Source organism: Lathamus discolor, chromosome 4 (genome assembly GCF_037157495.1).
Source record: "Lathamus discolor isolate bLatDis1 chromosome 4, bLatDis1.hap1, whole genome shotgun sequence".
Lineage (NCBI taxonomy): Eukaryota > Metazoa > Chordata > Aves > Psittaciformes > Psittacidae > Lathamus > Lathamus discolor.
This window is the reverse complement of record NC_088887.1, coordinates 4,613,409-4,639,579: the sequence shown is the minus strand read 5'-3', so window position 1 is coordinate 4,639,579 and position 26,171 is coordinate 4,613,409. Positions and strand designations below refer to the sequence as shown.

The window sequence follows — 26,171 nt, the reverse complement described above, 5'->3', positions numbered from 1 at the left end:
CTGGCTTTCTTAACAAGGTGGATCTAAATTGAACTGCAAGTTCTGTAGCACTGAAGGAAGTTCTGTAGTCCTTTCTGAGAAGGATAAAGGAAGGCATTGAATATCCTATATAAACAAAAATACCTTAAACATGCAATAGAAATAGCCCTTGTTTGATTTTGATACTTAATCCAGAATAGTTTACTTGACCTGTGCTCTACACTTATTTATATGACACAGACTTTTGCCTTAGTATTACAGCATTGCATGATACCAACTCTGTCACATTAAAATGTGACAGTTGTTTAGGGGACCAACAGTTTCTTTGCTCCTTCAAAGAAGTATCCAAGTACTTCCACAGTTTTGATGTTTTCTTGTTAAAGATCTCAATCACTGTTTTCCACAACTTCCTCTTGGTTCTTTTCCCCCTTCTAATATACATCTTGTGAAACTGCATATGAAAAGCTTCACAAAGACATTCACCTAAAGATAGAATAAGTTTTAAATAAATCATTCAAAAGTTAGAGGTGTTTGCCTTTCTCATGCACTTTTATAGTTTGCCTCAGAGGCCAATAGTATTATTGATTTATGTAGAGAAAAAGAAACCTCTTTGAAGATCTGGTCTGACCTTCTGCATAATGTAAGTCATATAATTTCACTCTGAGTTGAGTAATCATCTTTTCTATTGGACCCAGTTACTTGTGGTAAAACTTCAACTTATCCTTTAGAAACACATCCGTTCATTCTTTTGAAAACAAAACAGAAAAGTATCCAGGTACTGATTTACATTCTACTTCCTTTGATAAATTAGTCTAATGGCTTAATTATGCATAATATGTGAGAAATGCCATCAGACCCTATTGTGAAGCTTTCTGTGGTTGACAGTGCACTGTTAACGGTCTTGCCTTGCGAAGGCTCTTCTAACACACCAGTGCTCTCCAGTACTTGCTAGGAAAAGCATGAAGAGACAGTTGTTTAACTTGAATTTGTCTAGACGCTGCAATGTCATTCTCACAAAGGCTCTTAGTTTATCACAATGTGGACAGCTCACAGATGGACCTAGAGCAGGCACGCCAGCAGCGTGAGCCCCTGTCATAAACCTGACTGATTTCCTTCTGGTCCTCTTTGTAAGTCCTCAGCCACACGAGCCAGATGTGTTAGCAAATAACTGCAGTGCTGCGGAGTCTGTAGCTCTGGAGGAGCATGCTGTGTGGGCCACCTGAAACTGGAAAGCTTTTCTGGTATTTTGAATACCCAGATTTTGTTCTGAAATATTCAGATCTTTTTCTGAAATTGAAGGAAGCTATTTTGGAACAGTATTTTCATTGCCATAGTTAATTATTTTGAAGCACTAAGTATTCAGGGTAGTGTCAAATCTAAAACCTTAGGTTTATAGTCTCATAGCTATCCGTGCTCTTGGCTTCCTCTGAAACCTATGACAGCCCAAGGCTGGGAGACATCAGCCATTTAGGGTGATCATGAGCTGCCCTTTCCGATCTGGATTGCAGATGAGTTATCTCTAAGCTATGCAAAAGCTGGGAGGGAATACTCTAACAAGAACATCAAGTTTCTGTGCTGAAGAAACAGACCGAGTGCTGTAACTCAGTGTAGGGCTTTTGTACTGGAAAACAGGTCAGATTAGAGTCTCATCTGAATGATCTGAGTAACACTAGGGATGAAGAAATAGCCCAACCCAATCCAAACCCAGAGATCAAGGAATAGCTCTAACTCAGGGTGACTGCAGTCTGTCCTGTAGAAGAGTTAGATTATTTTGAATGGCAGAGGGGTTTATATTTTTATATGTATAACCTTTGACCTTTTCTTGATTTGCACGAGTATCCATGCTCTCAGGTGTGAACAAGGAGGCTGAGTGGGAACAGCCCCATGCTCAGGCTTGAGCCCAGTTTTTAATGTAAAAAAAACCCCAGCGTAATCTTCCATGAGGTGGAATCGTCTTTCTCTGCACAACCCTCACTTGTGCTTTCTGAATACTAAGGTTCCTCTAAACCACTCTAAGAAAATTGCAGTCAAAGATGCATGCTCTGACACAGTAGAGGTCAGGCCCTTGAGTGTCAGTAATTGCTTATATGCAGTACAGGCTAGTTTATGTTGGGGTTAAAAATGACTTTGCTGTAGAACCGAGGAGGCTGAGAGCATGTCAATGATGTATTAGTCTGCGTGTGAAATGCATCACTGGGTATGGCTGGGAGAAGGTAGGGACTTATTAATCTCCTTAGTTATTTTAATTTTTCAGTATTACATTGATAGTAAAGATGCTTGTTAGCCAGAGGTTAAATAAGAATCAGTCTTAGATTAAAGTATGAGCTTGCAGTAAGAGGCAGAGGTGTTTTTCATTCTGAGTGAAATTGCCACATGGAAATGTGCTCAAAATAACTTGGAGTATAAAGCGAAGGCAGATTTAGGTGTTGTATCATAAAGCCCTTGATTATTTTTTCTCTTTTACATTTCAAGTGTAAATGCACCTGACTTCCCTGCTAAAGTTCACTTCGGATTTCCTGGTGATTTATTTTTGGTGGAAATTAAAGTTGGTTGATCTTCGAAACTGTTGGATTCAAAGAGTGTACATGTACACGTTCAGGACAGAGGGACCTAGTTTTCTATAGGCATTAGACCATAACTGCTATTGTTTTTACAGTACTTGTTATATGAGACTTCTACACCTTCTCCAGTGAATTAAGACCGGGGGTTGATTCTAAACTATGCTTTAATTCTCCACGAGTTAATGGTTAAAATTTGCATTACAACATGTGAGCCTTTTATCTTGAAGGAAGATTTTAAATGTTAATGGCATCTGTTTATCTGTGAATTCATCCTCGCAGTGCTTATATGTTGTAACAGCTCGATGTAGAAGAGGTCACATCCAAATGGAAGCTCTGTGGGGGATCAGTAACTGCAGCAATCTGAATCATTTTAAAATCATAGCAAAAATAGCTGGCACAAAAATAATTTGTTAAGAAGGGCAGCTGTCGCTAAAATGCACTCACTTTACATAAAGTGGGGCTGAAATGTGTACTTCATCTCTCTTTCTTTTACAAGTCCAAGTACTTCTTTGTCTGTTCTTTACAATTCCCTATTTTCATGAACCTGATGAAGATCAAAAATCTTCACGAGAACTCAAATTATTACGTTTTCATTGGAAAATATGTTCAACTCCTGCGTTCCCAAGCACAGTTCAACTGGAGTCTTCAGGCGAGTTTCCCAGGGGAGCCATCCATGGCTTCAGTGGGATTACGCCAGTTAAAAAGCAGATAACTGCTGGGACCTTGGGCATGTTCACAATGTGGTTAGTTCACATAAGTCCTTTATGGTAAGTAGCTGAAGGAGGCACTGACCATCTGAAGAACCCCTCATTTTTGTAGGTCTTTTTAGCAGGGCAGGTCTGTCCCCTGTTACCTCATGATGGGCCACCACGCAAGGGAGAGAAACCGACATTGGAAACTGTGGCAGCCTGAACTAGAAAAGTCACATGTACAGAAAACATGAGACAATGATGAAAATCAAGATTTTCCCAGGGAAAAGAGTCAAACCACTTGTCCTCAGCAGCACAAAATGCAGATTAGTGATGGGGCAGGTGGAAGCAGCTCCATTCATGTCAGTATGGGTAAAGGGCTGATAGGAAGGAGCTGGCCTTAAGTGATCTAACATGACAAAGACACAGAGATTTATGCAGTCTTAAAATGGCATGTACTGTGTGCTGCGATCCACACATTTTTAGTTGTAGAAATGCATTGTAAGTTTTAGAAGTAAATCATGTATAGTAGTTCACTAAGTGGTGATTAGTTTGGGTTTTGGAGAGCTCTGTATTGGTGTGAGCACTAGTTTAGACCACAGGTTTAGTTTAACAGCATTTTGGTTTTGTACTAATGATGGGTTTGAGTCATTCCAAGTGGGAAATGCTCAGCAATGTAGATAAGCATCTTCTGTTTTGATAAAAATCAACCTGGTTTTGAAATTAAAATACTAAACCGGGGAGGGGGGAGCTTTGGTTTTGTAGCATTTATTTTCTCACATTTCTTCACGGTGTATTTGCAAGCTAGGATCAGTGGGAGACCTCAGTGCAAAAAGCTTTCTACAAAATGCTGTTCTTGCAAGTTTTTGAGCTCACTTTCACAGATCAGACAAGGTCAGGATAAGCACACATATTTTTAGGTGCTTTTATCTAAATAGAAAATCTAGACCGTATCAAGCTTGCCCATTACTAGTTGAAAGAGGTTTTTAGCATAGATATGGAGCTCCACACAGCTGGGCCTGTGGCCTGGCAGTCAGACTGTAGGAGAAGTTTCTGCTGAGCTTATCTTTTTGCAGAACAAAAGTTGAAAGGCCTGTTGGAACACAAAGTGAGATGGGCCTTTCTGTGGGCTTGTGCTGAGCTTTGATACTGAGTGAAAGTTGCCGAAAGCCTAATGACTATCCTGTTTGTAAAAGTAGGGCTTCTTTGCCAGAAGGCTGCTAATAGTTAAGCCCCTGGAGCAGATGCCTAAGGAGGATATGGGATCTCCATACTTTGAGAAGTTCAGAGCGTAAGTGTGCAAGATGATGAGCGATGTGCTGGCTTTGAATTTAGCCCTGCTTTGAGCAGGTTGTTGGGATGGACATCTCCAGCCATCCCTCCTAACCTAAACCTTTGTAAGTTTCTGTGTGAAGGAGAGAGGGTACAAGGCTGTATCAGTTATTGGATAGGTATGTGTCCCATGCTTACTTGTGGTAACATGGGTTTGCAAGGTGAGAGGTTAACTTCTCCACAATACATACCGTGGTTTAAGTAATGCTAGTTTCAGTCATGTTAGTTTCTTCTTTCAGTGATGTCACATGCAAGATTAGGAAACACAAGGAGGAGCTGTATGTAGACTACACTCTCTGTGTATCAGCAGTCATTAGCAGCCCATGATGCTGTATGAATCCGTCTGGGCTAGATAAGAAAGAAACTGTAGAGGAATTTTATGCGTAAGAGTTATCCCACTAAAGTCAAGAGGACTATATAAGGGACTGGATGTTTGTAGTAGGTCTCTCTGAAGAACCAAGCCCTAATGTGTAGGTTACTGGGGTAGCTCAAATGTAATTAGGAAAAAACATCTTTGAAGGAATTGATGGGGGCACACAACCTGTGCTGCTTGGTGCTGTAAAAAAGGGGGACAAGTTATTCCCTTCTAATATATTAACACAACAAACAAATTGTTTTTGCAATTAGTTTTGTTTTCATTCAGGCAAAATTATAGTGGAAAGCCCCATGATAATGGGTATGACATGCACATTAATATAAAATGAATTCATTATGATCAGGATTACTACAGCAGATTCCAAATGAATTAATAATGACAGGATAGTCAAAACTAAGTGGAACCACACTTAGTTGAAGGCACAACATGTTGTTAATGACACCACTAAACAGGGGGTAGCATTAGAAATTTTGTGGAAGAAAATTGTAGTCTTGGGTACGTAGTGCTTGTTTCTGTGTTTAGTTGTCAGCTGAAACAGTTGGTAAAAAAATATTTATTGGCCATATTTTCATTTTATACAAAACACAACAATGCTGTTTTCTTTTGACCATTTTAAAGTAACCTTTAGTGAAAACATGGTATAATGTGCAGGCTGAAAACACATTTCACTTGGGCAGTTTTAAATAAGTTTAGTTTTTCCACTAAAGATAAATAAATGTGAATGTGTAGATTTTAGATATACTTTTAGTCCATGTTTTTCATAGAGAAAATTCTCAGCAAGTAAAGAACTACTTCATAGTGCCGTGGCTTTCCTTGCATTTTAGTCTTTAAGGTTACTTATTTTAATAGTAAACTTGGTGTAAGCATAAAAAAGTAGATTTAGGGATTGAGTTCTATAGCTTGAATTTTAATAAGCCTTAAGATATCTTACCTTTCTTCTCACCAGGCAGGAGTTTGTGCTACTACCAGGTAGCACTGTGTCCTGTGCCTGTGAGTATAAAATGCATTCTCATTCTCGGGCCGGAGGGAGGGGGAAAAATGGTAACAATAGCACAACACATAGGAGCTGTGAACTCAGATATGCATAAACTAAAATAACAGCTAGCAGTATTAGTTCAGTATCCTAATTAATCTGATTACCAGACACAGCTAAGAAAGATTTAAGAAGCCTTGTTATTTTCTTACATAGAGCCACTGTTTTTATAACTAATCCAAAAGACTCCTTCACCCTTAATTATATTTCTTCTTTTGATTGTAATAGTACGTAGAGGAAATAGCTTTTTCATAGGTAGAAGAAAAAATAGTGGGCAACTATTTTCCCTAGAACTCAGTTCCATCAGATGCTATATATTTGAAGATGTAAGAGTTTAAGTTTTATTTAGTAGAAAAACCCAAGTAAAAAGTTCTTTCATGAAAATACTTAAGTTTCTTCTGAGTGAAACATCTAAAGTTTTGCTTGGAAAAAAGTTCCATTTTAAAATTCTTCTTTTTCTTTTCTAAGCGGAAGCAGAAGCCAGATTTTCTTTCTTTTCTCAGCTTTTATTTCAGAAGGTTCATGTTTTTCATATTCAGCTTCAAAACTGACACTACAAATTCCTTAATGGAATAAAATTTAATCTCCTTACTCTTACCTGTTGTTAAAGGGAGGCAAAAAGTGATCCTTTACCTGTTCAATTTGTTGCATTTCAGTGCCATAGAAGTAACCATTCTTCCTCTATTATGAGACATGACAAATAGGAGCATCTCCACTCCATTTGTCTTTTATAACATTCATTACTCTGTAAAGTTCTAGCGTGTTCTCTCTTATTTGTCTCATCTATAAACATCTCAATCTTAGCGTGCTCATTTCTTATGAGTGAAGTCTTCTCATGCCTCTAATCGGTTTTGTCATCCATCAGTGAACCCTTTGTACCCTAGAAAGAATGTAGCAAAGATGACCGAAGGTTAACAGTTCCAAGGAGAAGTGTAAAGCACAACAGTATTTAGTATAGCAGCATTAAAAACATCTCTTTCTACCCTCTGGTTTACAGTGACATCAGAGAGGATATTTCCTGACTTCTAATGTACTTACAAAAGCAGCATAGTTAAATGATTCAAAAGAATATATAAATTCGTTAGAAGTACTGCTGGTTAATGATAACATTCCCTGTATCTCCCTGTGTATCACAGTTTTAGGGAAATGCTTTTCTCTTCTCAGAGTTCTGATTATGACCCCTTTCCTTTTGGAAAGCCTTGTCAGTTAGCTGTGTATAAAAACATACCATGGTAGCCATTCTGCAGCACTCTTGAAATTGGTTGCTTTACTGCAGGATTGAAAATCAGAATGAGAAACTGTGCTGTACTGACAGAAAATGATGTTCAGAATTGCCTGTATTTTCTGGTACAGCTGAGGTTAATTCTTTTCCATTTAAGTTCTTTTCTTTTAATGCAGTGAGAACACCTGCTTTCTGTAGCCTTTGCTTCTCAACTGATGGCAAACTATTATCATTGTTGGGCAACTATGATCATAGACTATTATCTTTGATAAGAGGTAATAGAATAATTGTGCTCTACTGAAGGCAAATTATTACAGTTGGGCAGCTGTTAACAAATGTGCTAAAATTATGTTTTTTTTCTTGTACATCCAGTTTTTACCACCACCCTCTATGTGTTTTTAATTCTGAACACAGGATGTACTCTTAGTTCCCATGGTGAGGAGGTTTTCTTGTCTTGAATTTCCACTTAAAAATTTCAGTGAAATAAAGAAATGAAGTTTACCAAGAAGACTGGAAATTCTAAGGCCAATGGATGTCATTTGTGACCAAATAATAGTATTTAATCTGCATATATCTTGTATGTCAAAAGTAAAGTCTTGACCTTTTTACATACTCTATAGAATGGCTGAGGTTGGAAGGTGCAGCCCACCTGTTCAAGTAGGGTCACCTAGAGCTGGTTGCCCAGGACCATGTCCAGACACCTCTTCTGAGCATCCCCAAGAATGGAGACTCCACAGCCCCTCTGGGCAGCTTGTGCCAAGGAGGTATACTTTTCTTAGACCCTGATCATTGACTGTTAGAAGAAAGTCTCATATGGTGGGAATGTTCTTATGCTATACCTGTGCATGATTGGGTTGGGGCCAGGGTGCATTTTTGCTATTCTTACCCTTAAACCTCTGCTATTTTTGTTGCAATTCTCAGTCTCTCACATCCCCAGTTACGTCTTAATTATGTTGGAGCACAGCCTTCTGGAGTTACTACCAAATTACAGATATGTAGAAATAGTTTTATAGGCTTTTACAGTTGAGATACAGACTTTTGAATTTGAGGTGATTTCTTTGGTTTAATGCTGTCTTCTCCAAAAAAATAAATAAAATCGTTGTGTAGATGCGTTACTAATCATAATATATTTAAGTCAGTTTACAAAATAGTTCACAAACAATATAAAATCATTCGCGTATGAAATGCCAAAGGATCCTTAACAGAAGCAGGTAATGTGTTATGAAAGAGTCTCTTTTCTTGTTGTGCCTTGTAAGAGTCAGATCCTCTCAACTTCACGTTTCTAATTTCTTTAGGGCAGTAGTTGCTCTCAGGCAGACATGTCCATGGCATGGTGGTGTTTCTGGTTTGTAGCTTCCTTCAACAACCCCTGTGGCAGAGAGCGGGTTGAGGACTAGATGAATCATTTTGGCAGCAGCATCAGTTCAATCTCAGCAGCGGGGAAGGTATCACAGGTAAAGATACTGGGAATGAGCTCCTGTTACAAGAAATCAATTGTGCCCACAGTCAGCTACCTGAAATAAGTAAGGTGGCTCATGTTACTATTGTAGATGATGATATTGAAGCTGAAAATGAAAAAAAGGTCAAAACCATACTTTGGACTGTCATCTTACTACTTGTTCAGCATGGGAGTGTCTCTGAGATGGCAAGCGATGCTGAAAGCAGAAGTGTTGTGAATCAGCTGCAGAATTAGAGTCCAGATGCATATGGTTTCTTTTGGAAACAGTTCATAATAGTGAATTGGTCAGTGTACAGGATCCAACTTCATATTCTGTAAAACTGCTGGGCTTTTTAAGGTGTGATCTTCCATCTGAATCCTGAAGAGGCAGTTCTATGTATGTGCTTAAATTCAATATGCACATGAATCCAGGGAATACAGCATCTAATAGTCAGGAAGAGGCGTATAAATCTTTGTCAGGAAGGAGGGAATAGATGTCCCCTGCCTCATTCTGCCTGGTTACTAGAGGCGGGAAGAAGACTCACATGGAGGAGTTTGAGTCCTGTCCTGTTTGAATAGAGGAGGCTTGGCTGGAGCTAAAGGATATCTGGAGGTGCAGAGGTGCAACCTATAACACTGTCATAGGAAGTACTTATGTGTTAAATAGCACAGTCTAAGACTTTCTTGAGATGCCAAGTGCATCTCTGGTTGGTGACTGAAAATTGTCTATTGATGCAGCACTAGCTGGGCACTGAGCCTGGTGATGTGATGGTGGCAGGGCTTGAAGGCCAAGCTACTAATCAGAGGCAGAACTGGTGTTGCTGTCCTGCCTTGCAAGGGTAGCTGCTGTAGTCATGATTACAGCTCTGGGTTTCAGTATGTTTTGAGGATTGAGCTTCCTGTTCCATCATTCCCATCCCTCAGTGCTTTACAACATCCAGTCAGTCTCCTTTAGCTTTAGCTTCCCATCAAAATGGTGAGCAAAAGTAAGAGCTGAGCAGCTGTGAAGTCTCTCTCCATTTCTGTTTTCATAACTGCACTTCAAAAGAAGTGCAAATGTTCAGCTTTGTTGTTTCAAAGTAGCAATTGGCAGTAAAGCTGCAGAATAATCACTTTTGAAATGGAAACCAATGGGATGCAGAATAATTCTTCTGACTGTAAAATGGCTTGTAGGAGTTTATTTCATTCTCTGGTGACTTGGTATACTGGAGCTAATTAACGTTTTAAAAAACAATTAAATAAAAAGGTAATCTTCATGAATGGTAGTTATAGAAAAATCAAGTATTTCAGCTCATGTAAGTAATCCTCATTCAGGCAAATCATCTGTGTAACCTCCGTGATACACAGATAAGGATCACTTTTATGCATAGAGGTTGTGTAATGAGACCCTAAACATGCAATAACAAGACCTTGTCTATGTGTATACCTTAATGTTGCAGGGTAGTAAAACCAAATGATACTTCATCTGTTTCTGTTTAATATGAAATGTATCCCTGTTACCCTGGTGAGAATATCGAGAGAAAGTGTACTTTGATTTCTTTAAAGGCTTCTGGTAGGAATCCCACACCATAGTGGTTGTGTCCATGTTAACAGTTAAGGTCAGTAAATTTAGGTGGCTTGTGCTAAGACCCCTAAAACTCCTCCATATGCAATTCAGGGATTTTTACCTTAGAATAAGTTCTGTCTCATTCCCTGGATCAGACATCCCTCACCAGAGCTGTTTAAGGTCTGCAGAGATGAGGAGTTTGTTCAGAGCCTTACATTCCTTTCTGGAGCTGGAGTACATTTGGTGCTTATCAGTCAGTGCCTGCTTCAAAACTGCCTGATGAACTGAAGCAACATGTAGTTAGTAAAGGTGATCGAGGAACTGACTTCAAAACCCACACAGCTGCTCCTAAGGGTATTACAAATGCAAAACCAGCCAGCAGAGTAGGTGTTGAGTGGGCAGAGAAGATAAGCAGTGCTGGGAGTAGGGGAGCAATGTCCTAGTGAATTAACACTGAAAGAAATACTGTCTGTTTGCCACACAATAGCAGTAAAGCTGTTAAGCTCTTTTGTCACGCCTGCAACAGCGAGGCCCTGTTCCCTGTGTGGCGTTTATAAACGGAGAAGTTGAGGAATGATGATGCGCTGATGTGAAGGTTTGTCTGTAAATTCTGTTGAGACTATGTTAGAGAATATCTTTGCATTGTGGTTTTTTTTTTTTATCCCCGTTTGACAGCTTGCTTCAGATTCACTTGCTGGGGAGGTAAATAGCATATTGCTGGGGCAGGGGGACTTTACATCATTTTGATTTATATATATTGCATCTTCTTTCCGTATTTTGATTTTCTAGTGGCAAATACCTCTTTCTGTCTCCACTGCAGAGTATGTAGCTACTGTATGACAACTGAAATAATGAAACTTTAATAGAGTGGATAACCACAGCCGTATTAATCATAAATTCCCTGTATCTGGTTACCTAAGAATCCGTTCTTTAAAAAGGAGTCTCATTATCCTGTGGATGTGTTGCTAGTGTGAGTTGGACTGCCAGAATGAAGTTCAATGTCAGTTTACTTCTTTTACTATCAGTATTTTATTATCTTTTTTCCACCACTGTATTGTAAATGCAGCTAAGCTGGTACCCTGAGGTACGCAGTTGATTTGCCTCTTGCTAAGGGAGCTCTGTTTGGGTCCTCTCTGATGTGAGTCCTCATTAAGGCAGACAAATACTGAGAAAAATGTATTGATTTAAAATACAAAGACATGTTTAAAGAGAATTTAAGGCAATCTTTTGAAAAACCAACCAACCAACCAAAAAACCCCAAACCAAATGTAGCATAACCTTCTTTTGTCCTGCACAACGAGCAAATTCATCTCTTTAGAAAGAAATCCTGCATAGTGAGGAGGACTGTTTCATGAATCTGTCTTTCTCCAGGAAGTGGCATAGGCATTTAGGATCCCATTTATTTATGCAGTGAATTCATGTAGTGAAATAAAATTGTTAGTGATGCTGAAGCTCTATTTTAGGATAATGGCCTGCATTCCTTCTTTCCCTCTCCCAAAGTTATCTGTTTATATTTTGCCTTTAATACATGCACATTGTAAAAGGAATAGTTGAAAAGTCCTCTAATACATAGTGTATGAGAAGATTGAATTTTAAAGCAAAAGAACATGAAAAATAATAAGGGTCTTAAGTATAATTCCATTTTATTTTGATGTTTTATAAATATTTGAGTTCGTTGTTCATAGCTGATGAAAATACTGAAAAGAAACCTAGTCATCAAGGTGTAATGTAAGCTGAGTGAAGACAAGAAGTTCCTATTTGGGCTAAACTTCTTAACTGATGCTTTTGTTGGTTATGTTGTGAAGTTGAATGTATGCAGTATGTATGTGAAAACTTATATTTTATTACTGTAGCTTTCAATTAGATATTTCAGGATTTACATTAATTGTTTTCCATACCGTATTTAGCAAAGAAAGCCAGGAATCTCAAAGACATTATTGTGTTGTTTATAGCTGAAGCCTATATTTATTGGGGAAATCAGACTTATTTAACCAAGTAGTCGAGGATTTGCTTAACTTAGTTATGCTGCTAGTGTCAAAAGTCTTTTCGTTGAGAATAAAACATACTCCATTTTGAGCACATCTTTTTTGGTATTTTGCTCAGCCTGCCCACAAGAATTCTATGGGATTAAAGTTGTGTTTCAGATGACTTTGTGGAGCTGCACGTATAACCTTGAATTTTGACAAAAAGCAGAGGGAATCAAAATCTAGGGTAAAGAGAGAATGTCACTGATAGTTTTAGGTACTGAAGCACTTCAGTCCCTTTCAGTGGCTTGATTGCTCGCTGAAAATTTGTATCAAAAGAGCCAGCTTCTTTACGCAGAAGGCTTGACCCACAAATGCAGTATGTTGAAATATCTGTCATGAACAGAGCATTAACACTAGTTTACATTGTCACCATTTATATTCTTTTAGAATTGGCTTTTGATAGTGCTTTATACCTCTCTCTGTATGGCCACGTATGTTTTCAGACAAGAGACGCTAAGGTCTCTGTTTTTGAAGCACTTCTAACCCAGACCAAAACAGTGCTTTAATGACCTAATAGATTTAACTGGCTATTTCCCATTTTTAAAACCAGTTTAGGGTTTGCCTGCTCTACAGCTATCAGTATTCCTGCCCCTTATATACACAAAGTCCCATGGTAGAGTCCTTTTGCATTGGTGAGGCACTATAAGGGGTTGGCCAAAGAAGTGGTAAATGCTCCATCTCTGGCAGTGTTCAAGGCCAGGTTGGACAGAGCCTTGGGTGACATGGTTTAGTGTGAGGCGTCCTTGTCCTGGCAGTGGGGTTGGAACTGAATGATCTTAAGGTCCTGTCCAACCCTGACCATTCTATGATTACATAGTGGTGTAATTGTAGTGCTGCAGAGCTTAGCTGAAGCTAACTGCATATTTTCCCACATCTGGGGAGTTTCTGCTGAGCTCAGCAGTTGCAGGCTGTTGTTGCTAATCAGATGTATCTAGTTTAAAGGCAGTTCAGATGCATCAGTGCAAACCACATTCACATGCTGCTCTACTGCAGGTAGTGATACAACTAGTGTCCATGTGTGGTTTTCATTTCTTGGGTACTTCAGTCTTGTCTCCCTGTGTATAAGCCAACTCATTCCTCTGTTTTCACTAGAGGACATAAAGCCAAATGTTAATTTTAATAAATAAAGCATAGGAATGGGCTATCTATAGTTTTCCAGGGAATCAACAAGCTTTAGTCACTGACCAGTGCCCTGTGTAGTTTCACTGTGCTTTCTAACTCTGGTACGGAAGATAGCAGAAGTGGTTGCTCCTCCTGTTTGTCACTTTGTAAGTGGTGGATGTAGACTAATGTGTTGTAATCATTTCAGACCTGCTCTGAAATGCTTATAATACAAACACAGATAATAAGTAAAGCATGAACTTTCCTTATAATAAACTTACCAAGTATAAACTTATAGTCAGTAAGATTCTTGCTGGCCAACAATCAGACTAATCATGTCATTTCTAGTAAGGAAGTTGGTAGTGAGCACAGAGTAAGCACAAAGCAATTTTTCTCATTTTCTTTTTAATTGGTTTGCTGCTGAAAGCACTTTGGGTGGTACTTAGTTACACGTGTTCCTGCATTATATTCACCACCTTCCTTGGAGAACATCAGACTAATTAGAAACCCTGAGCTCTCACTTGTAATTTATAATCTGGCAACAGAATCAAAGAAATTAAAAAAGTACTAGGAGCAGACCTCTCTGACACAGACCAAGGCAGTGCTTCTTTACAGAAAGGTCAGTATCATTGAGAGGCTGAGATATTATAGGTCTACCTAACTTGACACTCAAGCATCAGTAACAGTAATGAGTTTCTCAGCCTGCACTCAAGAGAGTCTAAAATTAACCCCGTATCATCTTCAAACTTGACCTCAATCACAGCAATTAATTAACAGGCACTGAAAGAACTTTAACAAAGGAGATAAGTGAAAGGACTTTGAAGGGAGCAAGAGACACTTTTATTTTACATTTCGGCCCATTCTTTCTTTTTCCCAGCACTGTTTGAAAATTATATGCTTTGTGAAATCCTGCAAGAATACTTTATTAAGACCAAATTTTTGACTTAATGTAGACTTAAGACCTGGAAATCAGTGTGTAACTGTGTTAACTCAATTATGTGCTTTTAAAAGTAATTTTTTGTGGAAAATTGTATGTCTGTAATTGTGAAATCTAGGGCATATCTGCTGAAATACACACACAAAGGCAGTCAACAGCAGAGTCAGCTTTACTGTTAAACTTCACCAGACTAGGTCCATTTAACAACAAAATCTTTCCTGAAGAAAACTGTTGCTTAACTACAAGGCTCATTCACTTTCTGGCATCCCTCCTGAGAGACTCTGAGCCAACTTGCTTGTTAATTCTCACTGTGATGGTGGTATTTCTGCTTGTCCCACTGCCATGAATGCAGCTGAGACCTGCAGATTCATCACGTCAGGACAAGAGACTAGTCGGTGCAAAAACCCCTACATTTTACTTGGTACTTCATGTCAGGCAACAGGTACAGACCTCACGAAACAGGTGTATTTTTTAATTTTTCATTAAGTTGACAAAAACTCTGATTTCTAATGAAAAAAAAACAACCCAAAACTGTAGTTGCTTGGTCACAGATTTTAAATTACTAGCTTTCAAAAAGATGCCTTTTGACAGATTTTCTTATCCAGAAATTTATAACTTTTTTGTGGTGACATTTTCTAAATTAGATACAGTATTTTCTAGATTTTCTTTGTTTCTGTTTCTTTCACATAAGCTGAATAGTTTTGTGGGTTTTTTGTTGGTTGGTTGTGGGGTTTTTGTTTTTTGAGTTCACATTGTTTGCTAAGACTGGAAAAAAATACTCCAGTGAATTTTAAATGCTGGTTTTGGCTTAGAGGTTTCTTGACTTTCCAGTCTTACTTCTCTTTGAAATCTAAAAGAATTAGAAAGATAAGTCGTTTTCCACACAGAAATATAGAGACATAATCATACATTAAGCGTGAGGGAACTCAGGTCTGTTCTCAAGATGAGAACCTCTCAAATGAGGCTTGCCACCAGAGGGAGGGAAGCGAGAGCTTCTCTCTTTATCTTGCCTGAGCCCTGTTAAATTCAACAGAGGGTCATGGATATCAGTTTTTGTGCAGTGATGCTCCAGGCCAGTTATACCAACTGTACAAACTCACTGAGTCAAAGTTCACATGGGTCACATCTAGAGAACAGTCAAACCTTTTGTCCATCTGAAGAGCTGCCAATCAGTGGGGATCAACAGACAGTCTTTAATAGCACGTCACGAAGTGATTTCTCAGAGCCACTTTTCACAGTTCTTGCTGTTTTCTTGGCCAGATTGCAAAGCATGGTGACATTGACAGTGAGTGTGGAACACTGACTAAATATAAAGACTCACTGTATGGATCTGGAGCACAATTCTGAAAGTGTGTTTTATTCAGGGTAAATTTTCCTCACCCCAGATATTGAAATAACTGGAAATGTGCATTATTTATAGTTCGGCATGTAGCCAGATATTTTGTGTATGCTGTTTTCTTCATGATGGATCATCTATAAGTAGTGGTTATTTTCTCTAGTTTAGTCATTTCACTTTGCTGCAAGAATTATCATAATTAAAAATATACTGTGCATAAGAAACAGTGTATTTACAGGGGATTCTTGAACTATCAGACAAACTAGAGAAAGATATTAGTTGGCTTTAACGTCATCATTTTGTACCAAATTGATATTTTGTTTATATTTAGGGATTATTTTTCCCTGCTTTTGTTAGTTATGCTTTTAAATGGATGTGTTTTGGTAATACTGGTAATTATTTGAAAAACTGATTAAAACATAGATAAGAAATAGGGATGCTATACAAAATAGTTGGAGGGTACCATACATGCACACACATTTATTTGAACGACTGTAGAAAATATGCCCTTAAGAAAATAAAGGACTGTCTGGAAATTCTTTAGAGGAAACATACTTTATCTTACAAATATGAACTTCAGCGGAGCAGTCTGTTTGCATTGGAAGTCGTTTATTGATGGAAGCAATGCTGTGCTTGATGAAGAATGTTGTCTACCTCTGTAAATAGCTAGGACATATATTGAGCTTGAGGAAATGAAAACAAAGCTATTCAGATTCTTCAGTGTTAAGTCATATGCATGCTTTAATGGTGCTTTCTAGACCATGGCAGCCTCAAAGCAATGCAATAAAAAAGAAAACACTTCATTCTTTTGCTGGGGTTACCATTTCATGAGTTACCTAGAATTCTTTATCAAAAAGAAAGAACCTTGATTACCAGAGGTAGATAGTGCAGTATTTTCAGCAAGCGTGGAAGTTACAGAGCAGCCAGGGACGATGAATCAACACATTTGTGTAAAAAAAACTATTAAACCAAAGTGGAAGTGCTTCAGGTCCTAGGATTTTAGCTGCTAAATGGGAAACTCCTGACATTTTTGTATTGCACTGTTGCATAGAACAGTGTTAAAATTAATCAGAAATGCATTTTCTGTTCCAGGTAAAATTACATTCTATATGTATGGCTACTCTTCTGGTTGACTCTTTCTTCTGTGATTTAGCGGTGGCTTTAAGCTACCCTCTTGCCTTTGAGCCTTAGATATGGCAGCGATTTTATACATGTGATATAACTGTTCTTTCATGCCCTGCCATTAAAAAGTCTTACAGATGCCATTCCTGTTGTACGGTGATCTCATGGACGGGTCTCCTATTACTGAGCTATTTCTGTTTATGCGGTTGTGTTGAGGATGCCTGAGACGAGACAGACATTTTTTCCTGGGCTGATTGTCTACTGACAAATTGCAGCTTGCTATTAACAGAGAAGCCATGACAGCAGTTTACGGGAGTCACTCGTAGCAATTCAGTATGGCGACTGAGCAAAGGGTGGACTGAAATGCTATAATGCAGTACTTCATTTTTCCTGATGAAGTTTGCCTAGATGAAGTCTCCCTATCCCAAACCTATAGCAACATGGGATATTGTAATGAACTTCTGTCTCAGAGGATAAATACAGCACCCTTGGGAATTCACTTAAGAGGCACTGAACAGGAATGAAGCAAAGCCACTAACTTTAACAATAACAAGGTTATTTAACCTGGATAAGAGAACCCCCAAAAAATTGGAAGTTAGACAGATTTAGAGACTGTTTCTTTAAAACATTAAAGATGTGACAGTTGTAAAATAAGCTGGTGGAATAATTAGCTATTTAAATTACACCCTGCTGGAAAAACAATGCTATAAATATTTCTTTCATAGGTTTCTGGTAGAGCTATTGCTTGTGCAGAATTAATTGTTATGTCTTTGTTTAGATTTTCCACTACTTTCAATGATCTGTGTTAGTGTTTTTTGTGGTTGACTACCCCAGAAAATTAGGAGGCCATTAGTGTATAGATTAAGTTATGTAGATTTGAGATGTTGGACAGGCAAGGGAAATTCACATCAGGGAATAGAATTTATTTTCAGAATACAGCTAAACAAAGCGTAGGAAGATAGGTTAAAAGCAAAGTTTCTTTTCCAGGTGATTGACATGTCATAGTGACTGGTGAAGAATATGGTTGGTTTTAGACCCTTTATTGACTTCATCTTAGTTCATGAAGCCTCTAGGGTATTTTCATAGCAGCAGATATATTTTTCATGTTAATATTTTAATGTAAGAAAAACTTTGTTAAACAATAAGAAGAAAAAAGTTTGTTTAATTGATAGCTCTGTCAGCTATTAAGTATGACAGATATTCAGTCATGTCCAAGGTAAATGGCATGTTTATGATGAAGTAAGCAGTACATACTTTCAACACGCTGGAGATGAAATTACAGGAGAGTATATATGGCTAAGTTTGGTTTCTCTTTATTTTGCTAGGCACACATCATAGTTTAGTATGTGCAAGGAATGCAACAAAAATGCAGCCAATGCCAAAGTACTTCCAGTCCTTAGAAAATCCTCCATTTTTCCAGTGGGCTTTGAAGAATAGCCTATTGCACCTCAACTAGATCTTTTAAGCCTCCCTATAACCTAAAAAGGAGTTACTGCTGTTTGATCTAAGCCTTGCTCTGTTGTTGTGTTTAGAATATGTCATCTAACTCACTGGAGAATGTCTCCCAACATACAGAATGCTTCTCCTAATGAGATACACCGTCATTGTCACAGAGGATGCGTATTTCCCTGCAGCAGGACAAAGACAAATATGGGAATTACTGCAATAGCTTTCTGAGCATGTCTCACTAAAAGACGTGGAAGTGTTGTGAGGTTACACTGGAAGTCCTCCGTTGTTGATGGCTTTTATTCTTGGAGGAGTTACATGGCCATCAAGGAATAAGTGAATCTGCAGCTACGTTTCTTTATGTGACATGCATGGATTTAGCTTAAGATCTAGTTGTGCTCTCTGACAAAATGGAAGCTTCTTAATTGAAGCTTTGGATCCTGAAAGCATCTCATCAGTTGTCAATGAACTCTAAGTCAGTCTCTGTTCATGAGCAGTTCTGTTTGAGAGTTTTCAAAACATCTACACATATTTACATCTGTAATTGCTTTCATCTGGTTAGCTCAACATATAAAATCCTACTTAAATCCAGTCAGGAATCTGAAGCTATATGCTATATGAGGGACACTTGACAAGTCCTAATACCGTCGGAGTGGTACCTTTGGAGTAAGTTGAATGTGTGCAGGCACCACTGTGCGGTTGTGGTTGTTCAGTATGAAATTTTAGCAGCAGGAGGAGAGAGGAGATTTGCTTTATTCTCAAACTAGAGAAAAAAGTCTTGGGAACAGGGACCACATTCCCGGGTTTCTCCTTTTCACACACCTTCAGTTCTTTTCAGCAGCATGTTGTAGTTTCACTGGGAGCATTGTAGGTAGACATTTCAACTTAGTGCATTGCCTGACAGTAAATGTTAATCATGGGAGGCTTAGAGATGCTGCTTTAAGCTCCTTCAAGCTGAGAAAGTCATTGGGTTTCAGTCTTCTAGTGCCTGGACAAACAGTTCTCATTGTGAGGTATTAGTTAAGTGGTAATTACTTTCTTTTTTCAGGTTGCATTCAAAAAGTAGCTTAATTTGTGCTTTTGCCACTAAGCGTGCAGTTGTATCTCTCCTGAAGCCCTGTCTCTGTGTTTAGGCTGTAGATATGGGCGGGATTTCAGGACGACCAACCCCTGGGCTTGCTTAATGTCTCCTTAGCTGTCTAGGAGTTAGAAAGGAATGCCTTTTTGAATAGCTTAATTCCATCCTATCCTGCATAGAGAATACCTGCTACAAAGAAGCTTTAGCTGCTCTGTACCTAAATGCTAGGTATTTGGGCATCAGCATTGTAGGTACCAAAAGTTCTTCATTAGGGCACAATGTATCTGCATCATTACCTGTGGGAATAGCAATAATGGGATACTTAGGTCTGTGAAGTATTTTCATAGAGCTTACCTTTTTATATACCCATAAGTGGTTTATTTTTGGCCGAGGGGAAAAAAAATGTTGACATTCAAGTACATCACACAACCTGAGTAAGAGTATAGTTATTAGTGGTAAATGGTCAGGTTTCCCATTCTTGATGCTGTCCTTAGGCTACACAGTAAATGCATATTGGTATGAACAGGGAAGTCAACATCTATTTTAAAATGCGGTTTCTGTGCCTGCACAACGAGATCCTGAGCAAACAATGGCACCAAATTGTATCATAGGGGATAATTTTTTTTCATAACTCCAGTGGCGGAGAAACTTCATCTTAAAATAGAAGTGCATCGATAATGCTTTACATTTTAAATCACAAGAAATATTGATGTGTCATTACTTTTAATGACTATTTTGTTCATGAAATCTAAACTTACGTATAGCTGAATCCCTTAGTATCCTCTCTATTGACTGAATAGTAATTAATTTAAATGTTTACCCTTACAATCTTGCCCTTGTTTTGGCTGAGATAGAGTTAATTTTCTTCTCATTAGCTGGTACAGTGTTTTTTTGTGTTTAGTATGAGAAAAATGCTGATAAAACATTGATTTTTTTGGTTGTTGCTAAGTAGTGCTTACCCTAAGTCAAGGACTTTCCAGTTTGCTGTGCTCTGCAAGTGGGGAGGGGCACAAGTAGATGTGAGGGAGTAGAAACAGGGCAGCTGACCTGAGCTAGCCAAAGGGATATTCCCTAACATGGCACTTTCATGCTCAGTATATAAATGGGGTGATTGACTGGGAGGGGCTGATTGCTGTTTGGAATCGGAATAGGCATTGGTCAGTGGGTGGTGAACAGTTGTATTGTGGATCACTTGTCATTCCTCTCTCTTTTCATCATTTCCCTTTTCATTACAATTATTATTACTATTACAGTTGCTATAATATTTTACTTTGTTTCAATTATTAAACTGCTCTTATCTCAGCCCATGGGTTTTACCTTTTCCCAATCCTCCGCCCCATCCCACCAAGGCAGGGGTAGGGAGGGAGCGAGCAGCTGCGTGGTGCTTAGTTGCCAGCTGGGTTTAAACCACAGCAAATCTCTGTATAATCAGTGCAGTCTATATGGGGTGTTCAGAGTTCATCCTCTGGCTCACAAAGCCTGTGGGGGCGGTGGGACAGAAGTAAGATATGTCTGTGTTTGCCTTCAGTGGGGTTGCATTCCTGCAGTTGAGGTGGAGGTGCTCAGTGAAGGTGTTTGGTGGGTTGACCTTAGCTGGCTGCCAGAGACCTGCTCCCCATTTTCTATAGGACAGACAAAATAAAATGGAAGAGCTCATGGGTGGAGATAAGGACAGGTTGATCACTGGTAAAGGAGGCAAAACAGACTCAAATTGAGGAAAATTGGTTTAATGTTATTGCCAATTAAAATAGATATAGATGGTGAGAAACAATGATAAACAGTAAAACACCTTGCTCTCTACTCCCCCTTTTCCCACACTCCATTTCAATCCTTACCTCCCAACTCCTCCACCTCCTCCCCATGCCCCTGAGCAGTGCAGGGGGACACAAATGGCAGGTTATGGTCAGTCCATACACTTGATCTGTCACAGTTTTCCCTGTTCCAGCACGAGTCCTTCCCACCGGCTGCAGTCCTTCATGAACTGCTCCAGTGTGGGCTTCAGGTAAACCTGCTCCAGAATGGGTCCTCCATGGGCTGCAGGGTGTCCCTGCTTGGGCACCCTGCCCTCCTCCTGCTCTGCTCTTGGTGTCTGCAGGGCTGTTCCTCATACATTTTCCCCCTCACTTCTCAGTGCCGGGCAGCGTTTTCCCCCTTTCGCCCTGAGGTGCCATCGCCGGGGCTGAGGGACTCAGCCGTGCCCCACGGCGGGTCAGGTGGATCCGGCCGGAACCGGCTGTGTCCTGCACGGGGCAGCCCCTGCCGCTCCCCACAGCGGCCACCCCTGCAGCCCGCCATTGCCAGCGACGGAGGGCCCACGTTCAGTACAGTTACGTGCATTTTAAATCTCACTAAAAGTAGCTAGGGTAGGTACCCTTTTAAAATGGCTCTTGTGCCCATCTTTGTGAGCCATTCCTGACCTTCATCCCTGTTCAGAGCACCCAGGGCAGGTAGCACAGGTACAGCTGTGAGCAGTGCCTAACAGCAATACAGTTTACCTCATGTTTCTGTGCTGTGGTCTTAGAACAGAGTACAAGCTGAGATTTGAATTTTAAAGGTTGAGTTGCCCGAGAGAAGGTCACTGGATGTGATGTGAGCTGCTCTGAAGAGGTTTTGAAGAGTGATATGCAAGAATTATGTTAGTTTCCTGCAATTATTGAGGCCGAAAACTTGATGTCTGACCACAAGCACTGGAAGATTGCCGTGGCACAATCTCAGGTAAAAAGTGAATGCAAATTGTGACTAGAATTTATAAATGTGCTTACCATTTTAAATCAGTTCTTTACAACGAATTAATGATATTATTAATAACAGTATTATTACTATTATTGTCATCATCAAAAGAGCGAATGGCTTGCTCCTGCCATGTGATGTGTGGCTGGCTTGTGACACTGGCAGCAGCGGTCTGACCGTACTCCTCGCTGTAGATGAGATGTGCATGTGTATATGATGATTTATCACATAGATATTCAGCTCTTTGCAGCTAGAAGTCTGGGGAAGGAATCTGGATTTGCTAATATAGGGGAATAGATGGAGAGGGTAGAAAGTATTATTACTATATCTGGTTTGTCCCCCGGGTATTGTTATTCATGGTGTAACCAGATCATTTAGAAAAGATGGTGCTTTAGAAACTGTCACAAGTCAAAAAGTGCACAAAAGTAACACAAGACCACTGGAAATACTACAAAAATAATGTGTGAAGCGGATGGATGGGGTGGGGGGGTGGGTTATGTAGTTAAATGCAGATCATTCTTGTGGATCACATCATAACTTATGTATGGGAACGCATTGGTGTCTGTAGGACCCTGACCTTGCTAAACAGAAAGAGAAGGACTGAGATGAGTAAGAGGGTGATTTAAATGGAGAGGTGGGAAAACGTGGCTTAAGAAAAGTAAGACAGAACAGGGTATGAAACCAAATGACACGCTAACTGTGCTGGCGACCATGACAGACTGCAACATTGAAGGGTGAAAAAAGGAGGAGGCAGGAGGTGTCTGGAAGGGGGGGCACTTGGATACTCTTGCAATAACACTTTCCCCTACAATTCTTAAAAATGGCCAAATTATTCTAAGCCTCTGGATTCCTGAGGTTCTCTAGGCAGAAAACCCTGTTTATTTCTGTAGAATGAATTATGTTCTGCCTTTTGTGGCAGGTGTGTAGAAAAGGTAACAGCCTACTTCTGTGACAAGTTTTTCAGTTATTAGAAGTGGTAGAGAACTGCTCTGGGATGTGAAATTGCCAGTTCAGCTAATGAACTGTGTAGGTGTTCGAGTTGGTTCCATGCGGCTTGTGTAGGAAAGGGCGTCTTTTTAGCTGTTGCGTTTTCTTTTTTAATTAGAAAATTTCACTAATGAGCACATTAAAAAGGGCATTTAAGTCAAGAATCAAGATAAGAAATGCCAGCATCTGAGTGTGCCCTTGGCACATATGATGGGATAGGTCACAGAGTCAGACTCCGCTTTAGCTGGTAGTTGATTCATTAGTAGGTTTTCCTTGCAGAAAAGTGAGTTTTCAGTTTTGGAGGAGAGGGGAGGGAAGTTTCATGTTCAGTTTAAAAGACTGAAGATTATCAAAACTTCAGAAATATTCCCATTTTTGGTTTTTGTGATGGATGGCCTTTCTTACTGCCTTTATTTTCTGCAGAACCTGCAGACCCCCGTGGCTTCCCACCGCACCACTACTTCTTGCCGTGCTCTCCCTTCTCATTACCAGTGCCCATATAGCCCCTCCTCTGCTTGAATTCTAAAAATGAAGATGGATCTCTAATGAGAACTGAACAGGTTAAAGGGACCAGGAGACTCAGCACTGAAATTTTAGGGTAGGCAGTGAATAGTTGTGTAGTCTGGATTCAACTTCTTAGTCTAAATGAGGCATGCCATAACCCAAGGCATCTGTTTAGAGAAGACTTGGAGAAGCTGAGCAAAGACTTTTCTGGGTTGTGTTTCCTGGACTGTCTTATTTCATGGAATATTTGGCACATTTGCATCAGTTAACTTCATTGGTTTCTTCTGGCATAAAAGCACACCCAGCCCCAATAAGTAGTGCTCCTTCTTTTACCTTCATTTCTCATTTCTCAGTCACTCTAGGATGGAGGCAGCCTGCTGCTTCTTACTTTCTCCTACTCTCCACAAAGCAGACTTTGTTTTCTTTCATGCATTACCTTTCATTGCAGAACATCAAAAACTAAATCACATTTTTATCTTGATCCACTTAGTAGTGGCTACCCTACTATAAAACTTTTCTTTACAGCACTTCTGAAGCATCTTTTCCAGCACAGGTTTAAACTTGGCTCAGATGCTCATGAAGTAGCTATAATCTCTTCTTGCTATTGATCTATTCTATAGCCAAAAGTGGTTTTGGGTGAGTTGTTTTTTATTGTGAAAACAGATTAATTCAGATGCAGTCAGAATCTTGTCTTCCTGGGAGTTGGAGGACATTTAGTACATCTGATGTTAAGGCTGGTTTATAACGTATACCTTGTTTCAGTGACCAGAACTGAACTTCAGTGTAATAATTTTTATCACAAAATCTGGATCCAGTTCTAGTAATAGTATGTCTGCTTTTTAAAGTTCATCACCCTGGGCTCTGTTGTTTTCATTGAGCCATCTATTCTAATGCCCTAGGGAGAAAATAGGTAAGCACATTTGGAACAGATTTAAAATGCAGGGTGTATAAAATGGTATTATCACTGAATCATTGAAAAACAAAGAATGGTTTCCAAATTATATCCATATTAAATTAGGGATTCTTTTCTTCTTTGGTTGTAATCAGAAGAGTCTGTCATTTATGAGGTTTCTTTCAGGGAGTATTAGGAAGGCAATAAATGCTATCCAAGCATCAGAAAATATCCTTAGCTATCTTTCAGTCATTGCAGTTAACCATTGTACTGGCAGTATCTGTATTGCATGTGACAGACAGCTTCAATGGCAAAAGGAATGTAATCCACTTTTTCATTATTCAAACCAATAATGCAATGGTGCTCTTTAGAGATGCTTTAGTTTCTGACACAAATGGTATTAGAGGGTTGAGCTAGACTTCTAAATTATGGCAGTTTGATGATAAGAATATACAATGTGGCTGTAATAAAATAATAGCTCTAACATAATGAGAAGGAAGTATATATTTTTTCATAAGCAAAAACCAACAAAAAAATGAGAAGCGAGTTCTATCTTCATTATCTCCTCAGCTGGAATCATTGCTGTTAGGTTTATCTAAAGGCATGGATCTGAAAACAGTGTGAGTACAGTACCCTGTTAGTGCTGCGTGTATTTGATGGAGGATTTAGGAGATACAGGGTGTCATCTGCCCCTTAAAAGTGTGCCTTACCTTCTTCAGTTTTCCTGCAGGCCCAGAGGTAAGCAGGAATAATTACAGCGAGATCCTGTGACTCTCTTGCTTTACATAGCACAAAGAATATTATGCACATAGTAACTGTCACATTTCTGGCCTTTCTAGGAGCCCCATTCGTTCTACTGCCTGTTTCTGCTTAGGTGAAGCTCCAGTTTCCTCTGGCTCCAGTTCTCAGGGGTGTTCGTACTCTCCAGGCTCTGCCTGTTCCTGTCTGGCAAAGCGTAGAAATCACAGTGTTGGTTCTGTGGAATACATAGGTGAGGGTGTTAGTTAAGCTCTGTCTTGAAGGTCTCCCTTTTCTTGGATCGCATCCCACCTTAGAGCAAGAACTGAGAGAAGGGGTAGTGCATCCTTCCTAGTTACAGCCTTCTGCACAGACCTGAAGTGTCTGAGGGCCGAGGCAGGATGGTACTGAGGCAGCTTTCAAAATCTGACACGTTTGTGAAGTAGAAACTGCAGCAGCATGATGAGGGAAGGCTGCTTGTGAGCACCCTGCCTTGCCTCAGGAGGTCCTTTGGAGCACCACCACCCCCAGAGCATCTCTGAGGTGACAACTCTGCTGGTGCACGTGGGAGTTTGTGTGTGAGTGCTTCGCCTTTTCCTTGAAATCTCCCCAAATAGTTTCCGTACATGGTAATTTATTGTGTGTCACACATTTTACACTTACAATCTGACACCACCTTTTACTCTTCTAATTTGACACAGAGGGACTTCATGGCAGATCTTTTGTTAGGAGTTTTCATTTCTAGCCAAGCTGTTACACGTTGCCTACAAAGCAGGTGCAAAACATGGGTTCGGCTTTTGTTTCCACATGTAGACATTTATGTAAGCAGCTGGATGTCGAAGGGTAGCAATCACCTTGCAGCTTTCTTTGGCTTCGTGTATAGTCCTTCAGTGCTTCTCATTTTGGAAGTGATAGATTTCCTTGTCATGTTAAGGGTCACCTTCAGAGGTCAGCCATTTTGATGAAAAAGAGTGTAACAGTGAGAGCTGCATCTGGTATTTGTTTCACCATTCAAAACACTTCAAGCTCAAATTTGTACTTAATGTATTGAACAGTTTCACCTTCTCATACACTGTTTTACGTGTATTATTAAGTAG

At 39.5% G+C, this 26,171-nt stretch overlaps 2 long non-coding RNA genes across 4 annotated transcripts in view; both read left to right on the top strand.

Annotated features, from left to right (window-relative positions):
* Positions 1 to 26,171, top strand: part of LOC136012937 (uncharacterized) — a 274,847-nt gene that overhangs the window by 58,624 nt on the left and 190,052 nt on the right. For all 3 annotated transcript variants that reach the window (XR_010612084.1, XR_010612085.1, XR_010612083.1), the window contains exon 3: positions 21,778 to 21,938. This is a non-coding gene — a long non-coding RNA (uncharacterized LOC136012937). The remainder of the gene's footprint in view (positions 1 to 21,777; positions 21,939 to 26,171) is intronic.
* On the top strand, positions 5,882 to 8,566 carry LOC136012536 (uncharacterized). Its single transcript, XR_010611798.1, has 3 exons — positions 5,882 to 5,927; positions 7,813 to 7,956; positions 8,488 to 8,566. It is a non-coding gene; the product is annotated as an uncharacterized LOC136012536 (long non-coding RNA).